The following is a 16,879-nucleotide window of genomic DNA, read 5'->3' on the forward strand; positions in this document are numbered from 1 at the left end:
ACTACACTACATGGTGTGGTTGGAGTTAGGCAGCTAAACCACTTAAAATGTGTTAAAACAGTTAAGAACAGATGGTATTTATCATTAAAACCAGATGAACAGACTACAGTCAAGCATGCTGCTTTGTGAGGCTGTGTGTAGGCACAGTGGAGCTTCAAGTTAAATGTTAATGTTTGCATACTAATATGTTGACAGTGACAGTGCAAACATGCTGATGTTTAGCGTGTGTATTTACGATGGTCACTGTCTTAGTTTTAGTGTCAGGATGCTAACATTTGCTAGTTAGCACTAACAACAAAGCACTCCCAGCTGAGGCCAGTGTTGGGAAGGCTACTTTGGAGATGTAACAGGTTACAGGTGACTAGTTACAGAATCAGTACTGTGACTATTTTAATTACTTCATCACAGTAATATAACTTATTACAGCTGATTCCTTTATTATTACATTTCTAACAAATGTTTTAAACTGAGCCAATTACATAGCATAAATAACATGGTGGCATGCAAGGTACTTTATGTGACTGACTGCGGTTACATTAGTTTACTTGTCAGATATGACATCGCATATTTCAATGCTGACAGCATCCTCACTGCTGCTGAACAAGCTTTCCAGTGTACAGTGATTTTAGAGCTCTTTTCTGATTTCATGAGGAAAGCATTGCACTGAAAGGCATCCTCGTCCAACTACATAGCCACATGCCTAAACTAGGTGGGCTGGCTGCAGGCATGGCAGACGCAGGTTGCCTAGAGCAATGCACACTGATTTGTTTGGCAGACGAGAGGTGGTGTAAATCCAAACAATTCAGAATTTGAGTGGCCGCTGCCCAGTGAATGAAGCATATCTAGAAGAAGCTCCTTGTAAGCCATCCTACACTTGATGAGTGAAAGCTTGGCTGACTTGTGGTGACCAGAAATATGACAAAAGAGGGCAAATATGCAAAGCAACATATACATATTAACTTATTACTATATTCTGATATAACCCCTCATCAACATTTTGAAAGATAATTGTACTTAAATGACATGTTTTCTCTCAGTAGCAGTAACAGATTACAATTGCATTTATTCTAATTTAATTAAATAAAGGAGATAGTTGTCAGTCTGGACCACAGCAGTGGATTGAGAGACAAACACACCACTGCTAGTACAGCTAAAAAAACGAATTTATGTAAATAGCAGGTCTATGAGAGGATATGCATACTGGCCTCCTCCATGACATGACCGGTTGCATTACTTCCACATCATTACTTCCCCATAATGGAAACACTACTTCCTGCATCAACACTGAACTTTGGAACTGGATGTAAATCACTGGACATAAATTACATTCATATTTGTCAAATATGGACATAATGTCTTTGGCTCTGGGCTACTTCAGATAAATGTAGCAGAAATCCAGTAAAAAAGATGTCAGCAAGACACCAAACCCATGATAAGTGAGTCATTCATATACTGAGGATTTCAACCAGACGTATTATATCCAGTGATTTAGAGCGCAGTGCCGTACTCTAAATACGTCTGTGAGCCGAATACATTTCATAATTTCTTTTGGAAAAGCATTCAACGTCTCCTGGTTTTCTCCTGCCCAAGCTTTTAAAAAAATATTAACAACACTCCACCTTATTTTTGGAAAGTCGTGAAATCATTTATACTCAGCTTCTTAGAGAGCTCAACATAATCTCTAACTAAGGGCTTCTTCTTTCATCTGTCCTTCTAATAAAGTTAAATGTGTCCCCTGGGTTTACTGTCCAATGAATATTCAATTTGAACTCTTCGAGACGTTCAGGGCCCTGAAAAGCCCTCATATTTTCGCTCCTTATTATGAGCAGAAAGGTGTTCTGCAAAGTTTTGGTTATTTTCCATGAGAGATTTCTGTCTGTGTGGGTTTTTTGTCTGTTTTTGTCAATATTTGAATCAAAATGTGAGGAAGAATTGTTGGGTTGTTGTTGTTATGTTGACAGACTGCCAATTAAATCTGATGAAACCACACCCACACAGTCCTGAAGAAGCAGATCAGCAGAGTTTTGGGCTGTTTAACTCCTCATGCATAATGACTATTGTAATGTTATAGGGGCCATTGTTGTTAGTAAAAGTGTCAGTGAGATTTTAAATGAAGTTTTCCTTACATGGAGTCGAGCTTTCACTTTGGCTCCAAAGGTTCCACAGTAGATTCAAAAACATACTGTTCAGACTGAATTTTAGACTCTCCCTGTGTTTCATTTATATGTGCAACAGTGTCTTTTCGCTGGGCATCAAGTAAAACATCCCCATTCAAACATCTGGCCGGACACTTTGAATGCAGTACGCTGCGCCTCCCCTCTGTGCATGATATGGAGCTCATGCTGTACATGGAAATTGTTATTCCACGCCTGCCGTCCTCCAGTTGCATCTCATTCTGCATTTGATTTGTCCAACCCCGCTGTGATTCCTTCCCCTCTCCTTCATTTATATGCCTGTGTATGATATCTTGCCAGCAACGCTCATCTATTAATTATTCCCTTTAATCAGACACATAACTTTCAGCTTTGTATTTGCAACAGCCTCCACCCTGTGTTCACAACCATTCCATCCACCCTATAATCATCTCTGCACTCTGTGAAGAGCTGGGAAATTGACCGTGAGGTTGTGATCACATTGTGAAGCAGTAACCGGAATGAATCTGGGGCTTTACTGTAAGAGGGATTCATCACACAGCAGAAGTGGAGAGCAGGGAGGTCACACTGGCCACGTCAATGCAAGACGTGTTGCCTAAATGACTAGAGGATAATGAGACGTGCTCATCACACACTACAGTGGCTGATTAAGAAGCTGAGCATCCTTGAAACCTCTCTGCTTCATGTTCGTCGCCTAAAATCCATCATGGCATAGATTGAGTGCCTGCGTGCTCCCTTTAGGAACATGTCATTTTTGATGTTCCTGTTGGGGTAGTGCTGGTTACGCAGGCCAGCTGTCCCTTCAATGAACAACCAAACTTAGTCCAGAGAGACCACCGACTGTGAGTCATCTTCAGCCTTTGGAGTTAATAAGAAACCTTCCCACAGCTCTCTCAAGTTCTGTGAGGTGTGACAAAGTACGGCTGATGTCTGGCTCAGATGGCAAACCTCACAGTGTAGTGTGTGTGTGTGCGTGTGTGTGTGTGTGTGTGTGTGAGGGCTGGTACGCGGCTTGTGCCATCAGCACTAACATCCACAGACTGTCCGATGTCTGACTCAGATCTGAAGCCTCTTTTTCTGATGCATGCAGCTGTGTGTGTTTGAGTGTGCTTCCATATAAAACAGTGTGTTGCCCTACAAAAGTAAAGAGCAGCAAGTGCGTTTTCGTCCACCTGTATTATATATTTTCAAGTTGTGTAACAAAAATAATACCAGGAATTAGGGAAAAAAAAGTCTAAATATTGCAAAACTCAGCTGAGTGTGTGATGAGGTGCAGTGCAAAGAGACTTTGAATAAATCATGATCTAGATGAAGAATGTGAGTCGAACATCTGAAGCTTCTGATCCACTGAAGAGATGAAAAATGGAGGATGTGTGTGGAGCAATGAGGTGATTCTTCCAGTTAAGGAATGCTATATTTCCGTCACATTTCCCTGTTGATGTATTCAAGAGAACCGCATAGCAAGATGGCGTCGAGTTCATTCCCATGAAATCTACTCACTGGGCGCATGGACCTGTTTGGGCCCCCATGTATCCAGAACATGTGCACGAGCCAGCTGACTTACCAGATGTGGCCTGTATGGGATTTAATCATGTGGCTCTTCTAGACTTGGATCAAATCCAAATAATACAAAGATTCATTTCACTGTGTTTGTGACACTTCGAAAAATGTATTCACTGTTTCACTGCTCATTTTCCAACGATTATGTGTGGGGAAAATGCTGGAAGTTGTAATACCGCGTGTGGCCACAGAAGTCAAGTCACGGTCTTTCCTGGAGTCTCTCCTTCCCCATATCCTTCTCCATCTTTAGAGGTGCGATTGGGCTTCTTTTAATGATCTCACTGCACCTCCTTCTTCTGCACTGGTTTAATGGCACCTGACACTAAATGAACACCACCACATGTTTATGTTGATGTGCAAAGTGCAAAGCAGTGGATGGAAACAGCTTTTTAACCCACATTTCCTCTGTGGAAATTCCTTTCAAATTTTCAACACATTTGGATGAAAACTTGGCTAGAGACTACATTGTTAATATTAAATTTCAGCAATAGGCAGACTTACATGTCTTAAACCATATATTATTCACAGCCCAGTTGCCACAATTGGACGTTTCTCCAAGTAAAGTAGTTCAAGTGATGGTTTGCAGAAACGCACCGTGCAAACATTTATTGTGGCGGCTGCGCTGAATATTCCAGCTGTGTGGCATTTTCGGACAGCAGAAGATATTGAATAATTATTCAATTACAAAAATAATTAAAAATAATAGTAGTAATAATAATAATAATAGTCGGTCTTAGACCGAAAGTCCGAAAATAGATTAGAAAGCTTTATCACAGCATAACCAAAGTGATAGACTATTATATTGCTTACTAATGCATTACTATACAACAAGCATAATATCGTCCCTACTGGGTCCATATAAAGACATTACAGTGATATTTATGTTTTTTAATGTATGTACTTGTTTCTGGCCCCTGTGCAATCTTCTTCTCCATCAATAAGAATAAAATGTGGCGCAGTGAACTATATTGTTATACACACATCATGGTGCACCACGATTCTATGTTTTGGCACACACACATATCAATCGGCTTTGTAGGCAGAGAGAGAGAGAGAGAGAGGAGAGGGAGAGCCAGAGAGGGAGGAAAGTAGGAGGAGGGCTGTGCGCAACGTCGGTGCCAATAGGCGCTGCGCTGTCTAATTAAACCCCTACCACGTAATCTCAGCGAAACCATCCCCCCGTTTAAATCCACTCCAACGGCGCTCACCATTTAAACACACTGTACTCCGCTGCTATCACGTCCAAACCCGGCCCCTGGAGGAGAGGACCCGCCAGCAGCAGCACCACCACCACCAGCCCCGCACCGCAGCACCATCACTGCTGCCTCTCTCCTGCACGGTAACATGGTCTGCAGGGCTCGGCTGCTGTAGCCAAGGGCCACTTACTCAGTCACTCAGTCAGCCAGTCGGTGTGTGTGTGGATGTGTGTAAGTGTGCAGCAGCAGTAGTAAGCAGACGGAGATCTCGGTCGGTCCGGCAGCGCTGTTCAGCAGGAGCACCGGAGGAGGACTGAGCGAGCCGAGCATCCCTGCATCTCTACCCGGCTGTCCTGCACACCGGCCCCGCTGATCCGGAGCAGGGATACCCTCCTCCTCCCCTCCACAGACACCACCTCGACTCTATCGGGTAAGGAAGAGGCTCGACATTCGTATGTGTAGCGTACTGAATATGTGCATGTTTTCTGTAATGCTATCGCTGGTAAAATGAAGCCGGCTTCTGGAAAAGCGACACAGACGCTTTTGTTTCCCCGCTGAAACGGTGCGTATTTCGGCTGTGTGGTGACAATAAACCTCCGAGTGAAGCACAGCCAACAGTATGTGATCTGAAAACATTCCCGTGTACCCCCTGCAGTCTGACTAGATGTTCTGCTGGACAGATGTTCTGTATGTTTGTGCGTTCCATTCCGGCTGATCATCTTCAGGGTCCTTAAATCGAGTTAAACACTGAAATAAAAACGCGAAAAGCCTCTTTTGTGCAGCCAATAGGATGATAGCGGTGTCGGTCTGCCATTTTTATGAATGATCTTGACGCGGGACAAGAGGCAGGGATGGATGCGCATTGTGGTGCTCTGGATCGTACAGTTCTCCTCCTCCTGTTTTAGAGCCATGAGGTGCATTCATCTCCCAGCTCCCTTAAAAGAGACAGACCGACAGGACAGACAGGAAGAAAAGGATGATCCAGAGGCTGAAGTGCATCCTCTTATTTGTTGCCTTATTTCTACCCTACTGATAATGACCTACGCTGTAATCAGGGGCGGATCTAGGGAAATATCCATATGGTGGCAGGAGACTATAAGGGATGGCAGATATATGCTGATTTAATCTCAAACATGTGTTAAGATTTGCTTGGAAAAAACCCCCAAAGAAGACATTTAACTAAAAAACATTACATTATCGTGGCACATGAGTAAAGCATTGAATAAAAGAATATCCAAAGGTGTAAGGTGGCTAGAAATCAATAAATTGTTTTATTTCCAAAACTTAAGACATGTTTCCAATTACGTGCCTTTTTTCCTTTTGTCATCAAACACAAGTCCATCACTTAGCCTGAAATATGGCCAGAAATGATCATTAGTAGTAGTATTATTTTATGTTAGTAAAGTAAATTAATGTGTATGTGTGTGTATATATACATATGTGTGTGTGTGTGTGTGTGTGTGTGTGTGTGTGTGTGTGTGTGTGTATGGACAAGAACAAAACCAATGGAAATGAGAGGCTAAAAGTTAGGGCCACCTTTAATCCCTCTCTGCAGCCTGAAAAAAAGGCCAAAGCATGGCTAAATCCCATTTAAATGCCTATGTATGAAATGCACTATACACAAAAAGCCATTATTAGCACTATTAGACCAGCAGGGGGCCACCAACTCTATGCAAAGCCTGCTGAAACAGGTATGTTAAATAACAAGTCTAATTTGTCAGGTGATTGTAGTTATTCCTATTCCCAGCTGTCAACCATAAGTCAGTAGTGCATTTGTAGAGATTTCTACCAAATGTCTTGCTTTAATTTTTGAATATTTAATAGGAATAGTCACGTGCTCTCTTTGCTGTTGTATTCCTTTACCTGTAGCAGGATTAATATAACAGCATCTGGATGACCAATAGTATGATTCTTTTCTATGTTAGTAAGTGTCAGGCTGGGGGCTATCTCACGGCTTGGTGATAATACCTGATAACAGCTGATAACCAATCAGTGTGGATAGAAAGCAGCTTGTGGTCTGCTCAGTGAGCCCACACCCTCTTATAGCTGCTGTCTCTGCATCTCATGTGTCAGATAAACATGTTGTGTATCATTTTATCCACACTGGAGAGAGAGGAGGGCTTCTCTTGCTCATTGGCGGTAATGTTGTGGACTAAATAAATAACATATGAGGCAGGGGCCCGGTGGTCCTTGGGGTATATAACATGACATCTTTAATTATCATCTGTCACTTAGGTGTTCATGACCTCGGCTCTCCTTTTCCTTGAGATAACGAGCCTGTTTATGCCTGACTCAGGGCCTCCTGTGTTACACTGATATGATATGATTTGCCTCCACGTTTACTTTCCTAAATGCCACCCAGCTGTTGCGCGCCTTCCATATAATCCTTCCAGATTTAACCGGTCCCTGTCAGACTTGGCATTCAGCACCAAGAAGTGAGATCTTGTGCAGAAAGCCGGTTGTCATCCACCCAGGAATATTCAAAAGTGTCACTTGAGTAGCAGTTGTAGGGTCAGAAGGCACAGTGGTCACTCCGTAGTTGTCATTCCGTGCAGCTAATCGTGTAAAGAGTGATGAAGGATCAGATAATGTGGCCGTCACTGGGTCTGACCCAAGGTTAATGAGAATGTGGTGCACGGTGGAGGAGCGGTCCTGACTAATTGATTCGTATTTGGGGATAAGGAAACGTGCTCAACTCAATTTGAACAGGATGTGAAACAGGCAAAACCCTGCCCCTGATGTTTTGTCGGGTAGAGGCAGCGTTTAGCCTGCATTTCCTAATGCTAGTCTCGTTAATGCTCGTCAAGTTGTTACATAAGAAGATAAATGTGTGCTGGAGCACCTCTCTCTCAGTCACCCTGGCTCCAAAACACGCTCGCCTGCACACACACACACACACACGCACACACACACACACACACACACACTCTTAATTTGTATATATACACACCAGCAAAGGTTTTAGCCCTCAGGTGTTAAGCACCTAGAAAATGATAGATGTCATAGTAAAGGCCTGTTTCAGTGAGGCAGGTGATTTGCAGTGCAGAGGGAAAGGGAAATGGTTTCATGATCACCTCTCACGCTCTTCAGTGGCTCTTTCACGCTTGTCTCCACTGTGTGAAAAGTACTTCTTTCTATATTCTATGCCACAGGCTTTTCACAGGAATCATCTAGTGTTGTTCATATAGGTGACCTTGCTCTCATGTAACGCTGGTGGAAGTTCTTGACTAGACGGCCCTGACCCCATGCATGCATGGAATACATAAGTACACGGCCTGAAAGTCACTTTGAATCAAGGTTTTTGTCTCGTCGCATGAACACAGCTCTAGCGGTGGATCATGGGATAGAAACACACAGGCCCAGCCTCTTGGAGTTCTTTCTTTCAGAGAGACAAGAAAAACCTTTGAATCCCCTGATGCTCGAAATCCTTGGTGGAGCCGGAGTGGCCCCCAGCCTTTGGGGTGAGGTTAGCATCCCCCCGCAGAGGCCTGCTGTTTGTATATCTTGACAGATGATGGATGATGGTGGAAGACCAGTGGAACAATAGTCATTACGAGTTGGGCATAAAGGCTTGGTGTAAAATGTCCCTGTGGTCTGGTTGTATAACACAGTAATGGAGAGGAAATGATTCTGTTTATCCTTAATGAGAGTCATGTTACATTTAGTCTTTAGTACTCTGGTGTTATGAGCAAATAGCACTTTCGCATGAACCAGCACCATGATTGTAATGAACAGGATTGATACCAGGCTTGAGATACAAGACATTGTCCTGCACCAAAATAGACATCAGTGGGGAAAATAAATAGAAGTCGAAAAATCTCAAAAACCCTCATGAAAAAGCCAAAACTGTTCTGTGTTGATGTCAGACCGCATCGCTCATCGCTAATCTAATTGCAAAAGTAGGATTTCAGGGCCTTTGACCAATGTCACGATCTTTGCCTCACCATAACCAACTACCAAATTTTAGCTCTAAATTGACTAAATTTACTAGTTTTGTTGTTTAGGTGTGAATAGTACAATCAGGTATGGAAAAATAAATCAACAGACCCCTTTGTCAATCTTAATTTTATTTATTTTGAGCACTATGAAACGTTACACCAATGTTTGAAGTTGAATGGTGTCAAGAAACACCAGCTGACATCCACGTGAAAGGGGTGCTCAACTGTTTCGTGTTGCACTTCCTTAAGAGACTCACAGGAGGAATTGTGGCAGCAGAGACCAAGATATCCTGACTTCTAGTTCCTAGTCTGAGTCAAGCTTCAAAAACGGTGGACTGAGTATGGATTCCCATAATGCAAGGGTAGCATCTTTCATTAGACACCCCACCAAGAGCCACAGAAGACATTATTCAGATGTTTTCACAGGTTGAGCATCAGTCTGCATGAATAATAAACTGAATCTCGTTTGTAGGTGGAATGCCCCTTTAAAGAAATTACAGCAACCATAATTCTTGTATCTGGGGGGTGTACAGAGGGAAAAAAACAGCCTTCACACATAGGTTCACACATCTTTACCATGAAACTAGTGAGAATCAGAGAAGACGTAAGGAATCATGTTTACATGCTTCGTGAGCCTCTTTCTTTGTGGCTCTGTTTTCATATGTAGTGGAGTAGGTTGAGGGGGATGTGGCGTGCATGGGTTGACATGAGGTCTGTGTTTGCCGTGCACGCTGCCGGCCCTATAATCTGCCCCGATCCTACTGGGAGGGGCGTCTCCTGCCCGTCAGACATGCAGTCTGATAAAGCCCGCGATAAGGCCGAGATAGCAGCTGCTCAGCTGGAGGTGGACAGCTCGGGGCAAAACACAGCGCGGGCCTACACCAAAGCTGTTACCAGTCAGTCCGAGTGTGATGCTCCATGTGGCTCAGAGCACAGCCAGTGATGAGCTCGGGTCTGGTTAGAGCATCCTTACTGTATGAATCAAACTGAGAATGATAGGTATTTAAAGAAAACCAGATAGAAGTCCCATCAACAACTTGTAGACATCTGAGACATGACAATGAGGTAAATATTTCCCTCTAAAATACATGTAGAAGTAAAGCACAAAGTGGAATTACTCAAGTGCAAGTACTTCAAAATTGTACTTCAGTACAGTTCTTGATTAAAAGTATTTTAATCAAAAGATATGAAGCTTAAGCAACATAATTGTTCAAATCTCTAGTTGTAGGCAGGTCGAGCTGACTCCAAGTGAATCCAATCAACACTGATTTGGAATAATATGATTGGACTGCTAAGTGATTCCTCCTTTTGTCTTCCAATAGAAGCATCAAAATAAATGAAGTGGGAAGAGGGAATACCACGAAAGAGCAGTGGGCTAAAACAATAAGGTAGCTAATGAGAAAGGAGAAAAAAAAACAACATCTCATGAAAGCTCGTAAGAAAATAAGTTTGGAGAAATGACAGTAGTTCTGCTCGTTCACCTCCTGTTCTCTCCTCTCCTCTCCGCTCGCCATTAGGAGGCTGAAAGGGCGGCCAATTACTCCCCGAGCTCTGCATGTGGTTAGGCTAATGAAGTCAGTGGGGAGAGAAGTGTGTGAGCGAGTGTGTACGTGTGTGTTCTTTAGCATAAATGGGCCAACAGCTCTCAACTGATAATGTGCGGTGGAGAACACACAGTCGCCGCGCACTCCAGCGATACCTCTGTCGAGATCGTATCTCAAAGTAGCCTCTTCCTCTTTGCCTCTATCTATCCTCGTCTGCCATCTATCACTTCTCTCCCGGACCACAAGAATGTTTCTCTCCCCATTTCACTTCTTGACTTCATTTCTCTCTGCATGTCTCCCACTCAACCATTAGCTCTCTTCCTCTTAGTCTGTAATTAGCCTTTCATCTTCTTTCAGAGCATTTTTTAGCTCACCTTGTCTCTCTGTCAAATGTAGATTCAGTCTAAATGGATTAATAGCTAATTAGTCCCTTTAGACCGAGGAGCTGTACAGTAGGCATAACAAAAATATTGTCTTTTCTCACGGCTCTCTCCTGACTCTCGACTCGGGCGTTCTCTCTTGATTAAGACGCCTCTCTTACACCTTTCAAACAAGACATATTTGCAGTCAGGGCACTGCACCTGTGGGGACCTGCTGCAACAGTCTCCTCTGCTGTTTCTCAGTCTGTTTGTTGGATGCGTCCTGCCTGCAGAAGGGGGATTCGTCCGTCCTTTTGTCTGTTCCATTGCCATCATTCTATCAAAGATTGTGGCCTTTCTTTCTTGTGATATTGGTCTTTTTTACGGCCATGTTTTGCCTGCAGGAGTACGACCAGAACTCACAGACTGAAGTACAGCTGTGAATTTCTCAGCGCTGCAGTTCTGGTACTGTGGTAATGAAAGCAGGTACTGTTATACTGTTGAAGGAAGGTCATGGACTGCACTCCACTAGAACCTGTACCGTTTGGGTGAGGAGGAGGGGACCACAGAGACAACAGTTGCATCACATACCCCTGCCCTCTATTGTGCTCGCAAAACACTGAAGGGCAAGTGCAAAGTCTCTGACAGTGTCCAGGAACTCCTGCAGTTTGGCTCAGAGGACAACACTCCAGCTCTGATCTTCAAATCGAAGGTTCTGGACAACCTTGAGATAGGACCCTCATAAGACTTGCAAAGTACAGAAAAGGGTGTGTGTTTAAATGAAAACATGTTTTTTAACTGCCACACGCATTGAAGAAAAGACTGTATCTCCTGATGAAAGCAGCCCTATTATGGGTGCAGAGGTGCTGGACCTCTGCTATGGGACCATCAGAGGAGCCTGCAAATCTTACTGCAAAGCTCCTCTCGGCACCTCTGATCATAACGCTGTTTAGTTCCAGTCTACCAGCCGACTTTGAAGAGACAAAAAAAACAGTGCAAGGCCTTCATGGTGAGACCTCTATTCAGACGCTAAATCACTGTTCTGAATGTAGAAACTGGGACATTTATAAAGAATCCTGTGCAGATTTGTCATCATGTTACATTCTGGGAAAATGAAGCATAGAGAGAACTGAGAAATGGTAACACATGGAGAGGCATTAGATCTGTGTTTGGAATGTAGGATGAAAAGTGCGCTGTAATCTGCCCTGATATGTCTGAATTGGCGGATGAGTTCAGTTTTATCAGAGGTTTGATGCACATGATTTTAATCATCAACTCTGTGAGAGGGTAGAGGGCTGATACAGACTGATGAAGACACAGAATGGCTTATCAAGGCGAGGAACGGTCTGGTCCTGACAGCACCGGGAGGAAACTCCTAAAAGACATATTTATGTATATCTTTCAGTCTTCTCTGAAACTGCAGAAGGTAGCCAGACTTTGGAAGGTAGCAAACCAGTAGCAGTGCCACATCACCAAAGCCGTGATCACCCTGTGTAATGACAATGTTCAAAACTAGAGATTAGCCATGACACAAGACTGACTGGACCGCCTCCAGTTAGCTTATAAGACAAGGGGGGGGGTTGAAGTTGCAAACCTGTTAAATCTTGTTTTGCGGCATCTGGAAGAGAACAAAAAACATGCAAGATCACTCTTCACTGACGAATTGTATTCAACCCCACGTCCTTATATTCCTTTTGTATTTACTATTATTGACTGCTGTCTGTAAGCCAAATTGCCCCTCTGGGACATTAAAGCTCTACTCTACTCTACGCCTGAGCAGAATGTGAGGAATTTTATGGAAGAATAACCACCAGCTGCGTCTCCACCTCAACCGCATGAATATAAACAGAGTAGTGAATGTCGTGCCTGTATTTTTTTGTTTTTTTTAATATGAGAATAGAGCAGTATTGCGACAGAGAAGCGAGATAAAATTTTCTGGGCCAAAAATCCTAACATGTTTCATACCATGACAGCATCAATTAAGCTCAGCATTTCCCCCCCAGCCAGCCTCTCGCAGGGCTCTCAGGGCAATAACAGAGGGCCAATCAGAAATAGAAAAATCGATCTGGCGCCGGCTGGCTTGGATGCATTTACAAGCAGCAGTAATGACTGCAGACTCATTTCTTCAGCGGCTGGTGCAATCACACAGCAACCTTTTTTCTGTGGAGCTGTGAGCAAAAGAGCAGCATTGTTTTGGAGAGTCTGTTCAATTAAAAGTTCGTCTGCCTCTCAGAGCACAGCATGATACTCTCGTAATGTGAGCTGCTGTGCTTATGGCTTTTTCTTTGATGATGCTTTGTACCTTCATTCTGAGCAAGAATTAGACCAAATCTCCAAATAAACCATTCCAGAGGTCGGAGATTGCTGTTTTAATTGTTGCGGCTGCTTAGCTGTTGTGCTGAATTAGTGGTCATCAGGAGGCACCAATGTGGGGAGATTTAAGGGATTCATGGGGGCAGTCGGGAGGGGGGTTTGCTGGTGATCAGTAGTGATGAAGTTGCGTGGAGCCAGACATGCTTCTGTGACCTCCTAATTAGAATGAATGACTGTAAACATGTAGTTTGCTACTGCGGTGGTGGATGGTACTGGTGGAGCGATAGCACATTGGGAAAATGCTCAGTGAAAGCATTAAAGTGGTTCTCAAGGGTGGTTTCTTATAAACAAGCAAAGTTGTGCTTTATATATTCTGTGCTTGTGATCAGATCCCTGTGCTCTAAGAAACATGTTGAATGCATTTCCTTCCTCATGAAACATCTGCAAATTTGATTTTTTTTTTTCCATTTGTGATCCTGCATTGTTTACATCCATGTTTGGCATCGTCTTTACATTTGCTGATGCATTGCTAAGTTTCTCTTACTGACACCAGCTGCCAATTAGTGGAAACATGAAGGTGCATCACGTCAGCGTATACTCCAGTGTGCGCACCCTCACGCACAATCACGACATCCAAACAAAATTGTTAAAAACACACAAACAGACCGGGATAAACAGGTTGGCTGTCAGCTGTAAATAGAACAGCCTCTGTCCTTTAGATAAAGCAGATCTGAATCTGAATCGTCCCAGTACAAAACAATACAGAGGTCCTAAATGAAAGCAGTGACAGTGCTGCACTGAAGCTTACAAGGCTGTCACTGATCAGAGTGCTGTGCTGCTGTGCAAGCTGTTTCTCTCCACCCTGGAGATGTGAGATGTGTCTGTGTTTTCGCTAACACATTAACCATAGAGGAAAAACTAAACGTGGAGAATAAGATGGAAGTGGAGAGCAGGAAGGAAGAGAGGGATGTTTCCAACATTTTTGGAAAGGGAGATAAAAGGAGAAAGTAAAGGAGGTAGAAGGTGAGAGAGAGTTACAGCTGAAAAGATGTGTACAGAGTGTGTGCAGACCCAGAGAGTCCCTCTGTCTGATCAGTTGACTGAATCTCCTCTATGGGAAATATGTTACCATTGATCGTTAATGCAGATAGGTTTTTTTTTTTCTCCAATATTTTTTACAGCATTTTAAATGACAGTGTGAACGTGACGATGCATAAATGGTTATGGTAAATGGAGTTATCACCAAATCTGCAGCTCCTCTCCACCTTATAATGAGTTTAAGCTTGACTTTACTGTTTTGGTTCACTCTCACTGCTCTAGTAGTGTCGTTTCTGGCTAGAACGTTACATTTTCTATGTTGAACTGTTTGGTGGACAAAACAAGTAACATGTGGACGTCCCCTTTGGCTTTGGGAAATCGTGATGGGCAGTTCTTACTATTCTACTATACTGTTCTCTTAAAATTTGTAAAAATGTAAGAATTTGCTCCTTTTTGCCATTCATTTGATGGACAAAATACTTAACTGAGAGCATAAGATGCAGATTAGTAGAAAATGAAAACACTCTTGGCTGCAGGAAATTAAGCTGCTTGCTAGTATTTTCAATTACTTCATCAAAGTAATGCAAATTATTACATTTCATGACGTATTTTTTCTTGGTAACTGTAACCGATTACAATTCCATTTATTTTATGATTTAATTACATGTAACCAGTTACTCCCCAACACTGCTTGTGCATCATTTTATCATTTTTCTAAGGGATCCTCACTAGAATTTAAATGTGGAGCAGGCTAATTATGCAGAGCTAAAATAAGGAGCAGCGAAGATTTTCATCCCGACAGATCTCCTTATCACCCAGCTGTAGTAAAGAGTCACACTTCCAGCAGTTGTATCGCGCGCACAGCTTCGTGGTAAAAATGAGAACCTGAGGAAGCCGCTAACCAGCGAGGATGTGATTCTTTGCTCGGTATCAGCAGACTGAAGTGTGAACTTCACACCGAGCCTGCGGGAGACGACGAGGGAGGATGTAGAGCAGGAGCACAAGAGAGTCTGCGAGCAAGACGAGGAGTTGTCTGTGCGTGTGATCTTTCCATCTGACCCCGGGGTGAGCCCTGCACGCCAGTACTGTACAAGTCCCTGCACTGCATTGTGGGATATCTCCATCACGCAGCTTGTGGGCCTCTGTTGGTGCGACACGATCGCTGGTGAAGGGGAAATTCTCGCTGAGCTGGCTGTTTGCGAGGTTGTGCTGGTATTTTTAGATACATTCTCTCTTTTTTTCATCACCTGTGCAGGAAGTATGAAAGTGAGACAAACTATAATGTGGTGAGGTGGCACGGCGTAGTTTTCCAGTCAACCCCTCGTATCTCCCCTCAGTGAAGCGTGGCATTTAGGTCCACATGCTGCATGCCTCTGCCTTATTTGGTAATTGAGGAGCCTTTTGAGTCACATACGTATGTTCTTATGCTTCCTGACGTAACATTACGCTAGTTCCACAGTTAAAATGCCATCAAGGCATCTGATTACCCTTCTTTTCATGATTTTCCAGACCAGGTTGAATATTTAAAGCGTCGCTTTGAACTGAAAACCTACTGCATTATGCAGAGATGTGTCATCAACGACGTTTGATCAAATCTTCCTGGCTTAGGGAGAAGTTGCATGAAATAAGCATGGCTGAGTGAGAGTTAGATTATGGTTGTGAGAACGCAAAATGGAGGCTAAATCCTCTTTATGTAAGTATGTTAGAAAGCAATGTCCTTTGCCTTATATTAATGTGATGACTTTTAGGCAAGAGCTGCCTCCCCTCCCCTAGACTCCTCCTGTTTTTCTAACCACACACCAATTCTGCTAGAGGAATACACGTCAGAGACCCAATCAACGTAATCGCCAAGTGTAACACACCAAGGGGATTTGTGGATGTTCTCAGGACAACTTTGCATTATGTAAAGATAACAGGATTTAATAGAGACAGAGCGAAAGAGCAGCACAAGACATGCTGGGAAGAGTTAATACTGTACGCTGTGTGGAGATGAAACAATATGGCGAGCATGCACCCACAGTTCACCTATCTGCAAACACAAACGCTGCCAAAAATGTAGTTATTTTTCTAGATTAATTCAATACATTCGTGATATGAGTCACACATTTCCAAGGATGCGTGATCACCATGTGTTGGCATGCGTGGTGGAACGTCAGGAGCCAAGGAGTGAGTGGGGGGATGGGATCGGCCTGTGTGTGTGTGTTTTTCACGGGGGGATTAGAAACTGGCGTACAACACATGAGATGTCTGCAGGAGAAATGTGATGAGTGGAAAAAAAGAGCACGATATGGAGAAGGAGGGTTGAGAAGAGAGGACGACAAGCGAAAGCCAGAGGGGTCGTAACCTTGCCGTCCATGTGTGTGTGTGTGTGTGTGTGCCGACAAGCAGCTGGAAAAGACGGATGCTGCTGCCTCTCCCATCTGCCCTTCACACCCCCGACTCTCCTGAGCCCCACATGATCGGAGCTTTCTCGTTTCTTTTCCTCACTCGAACATGACTTTCTTCCCACCCATATCACCCTTTTTTGATGTGTTTTTTGCCCTTGTGTTCTGCATGGATCTCCCCACGGCTGACACGCTCTCTTGAGTGGGCTTTGAAAAACTCCTGATGGTTGTTCTATGTCAGTTCAATAAACCAAAAGCTTTGTCCCTGCATGTAATGACATTTACTCCAAAATTGCCAAAATCCACTTATATTTACTAAGTTTCTGGGAGCAATCTGAAAGGATGAATGATGACTGACGAGACAGGATTTGGTCTACGTGATGAAATAGCCGAC

At 43.5% G+C, this 16,879-nt stretch overlaps 1 protein-coding gene across 1 annotated transcript in view; it reads left to right on the forward strand.

Moving 5' to 3' along the window:
• Positions 1-4,757: 4,757 nt before the first annotated feature.
• Positions 4,758-16,879, forward strand: part of LOC143335044 (hippocalcin-like protein 1) — a 38,654-nt gene continuing 26,532 nt past the window's right edge. Inside the window, exon 1 of the mRNA XM_076754142.1 lies at positions 4,758-5,339. The gene's annotated coding sequence lies outside the window, so the exon portion shown is untranslated. The remainder of the gene's footprint in view (positions 5,340-16,879) is intronic.

This window comes from Chaetodon auriga, chromosome 17, assembly GCF_051107435.1.
Source record: "Chaetodon auriga isolate fChaAug3 chromosome 17, fChaAug3.hap1, whole genome shotgun sequence".
NCBI lineage: Eukaryota > Metazoa > Chordata > Actinopteri > Chaetodontiformes > Chaetodontidae > Chaetodon > Chaetodon auriga.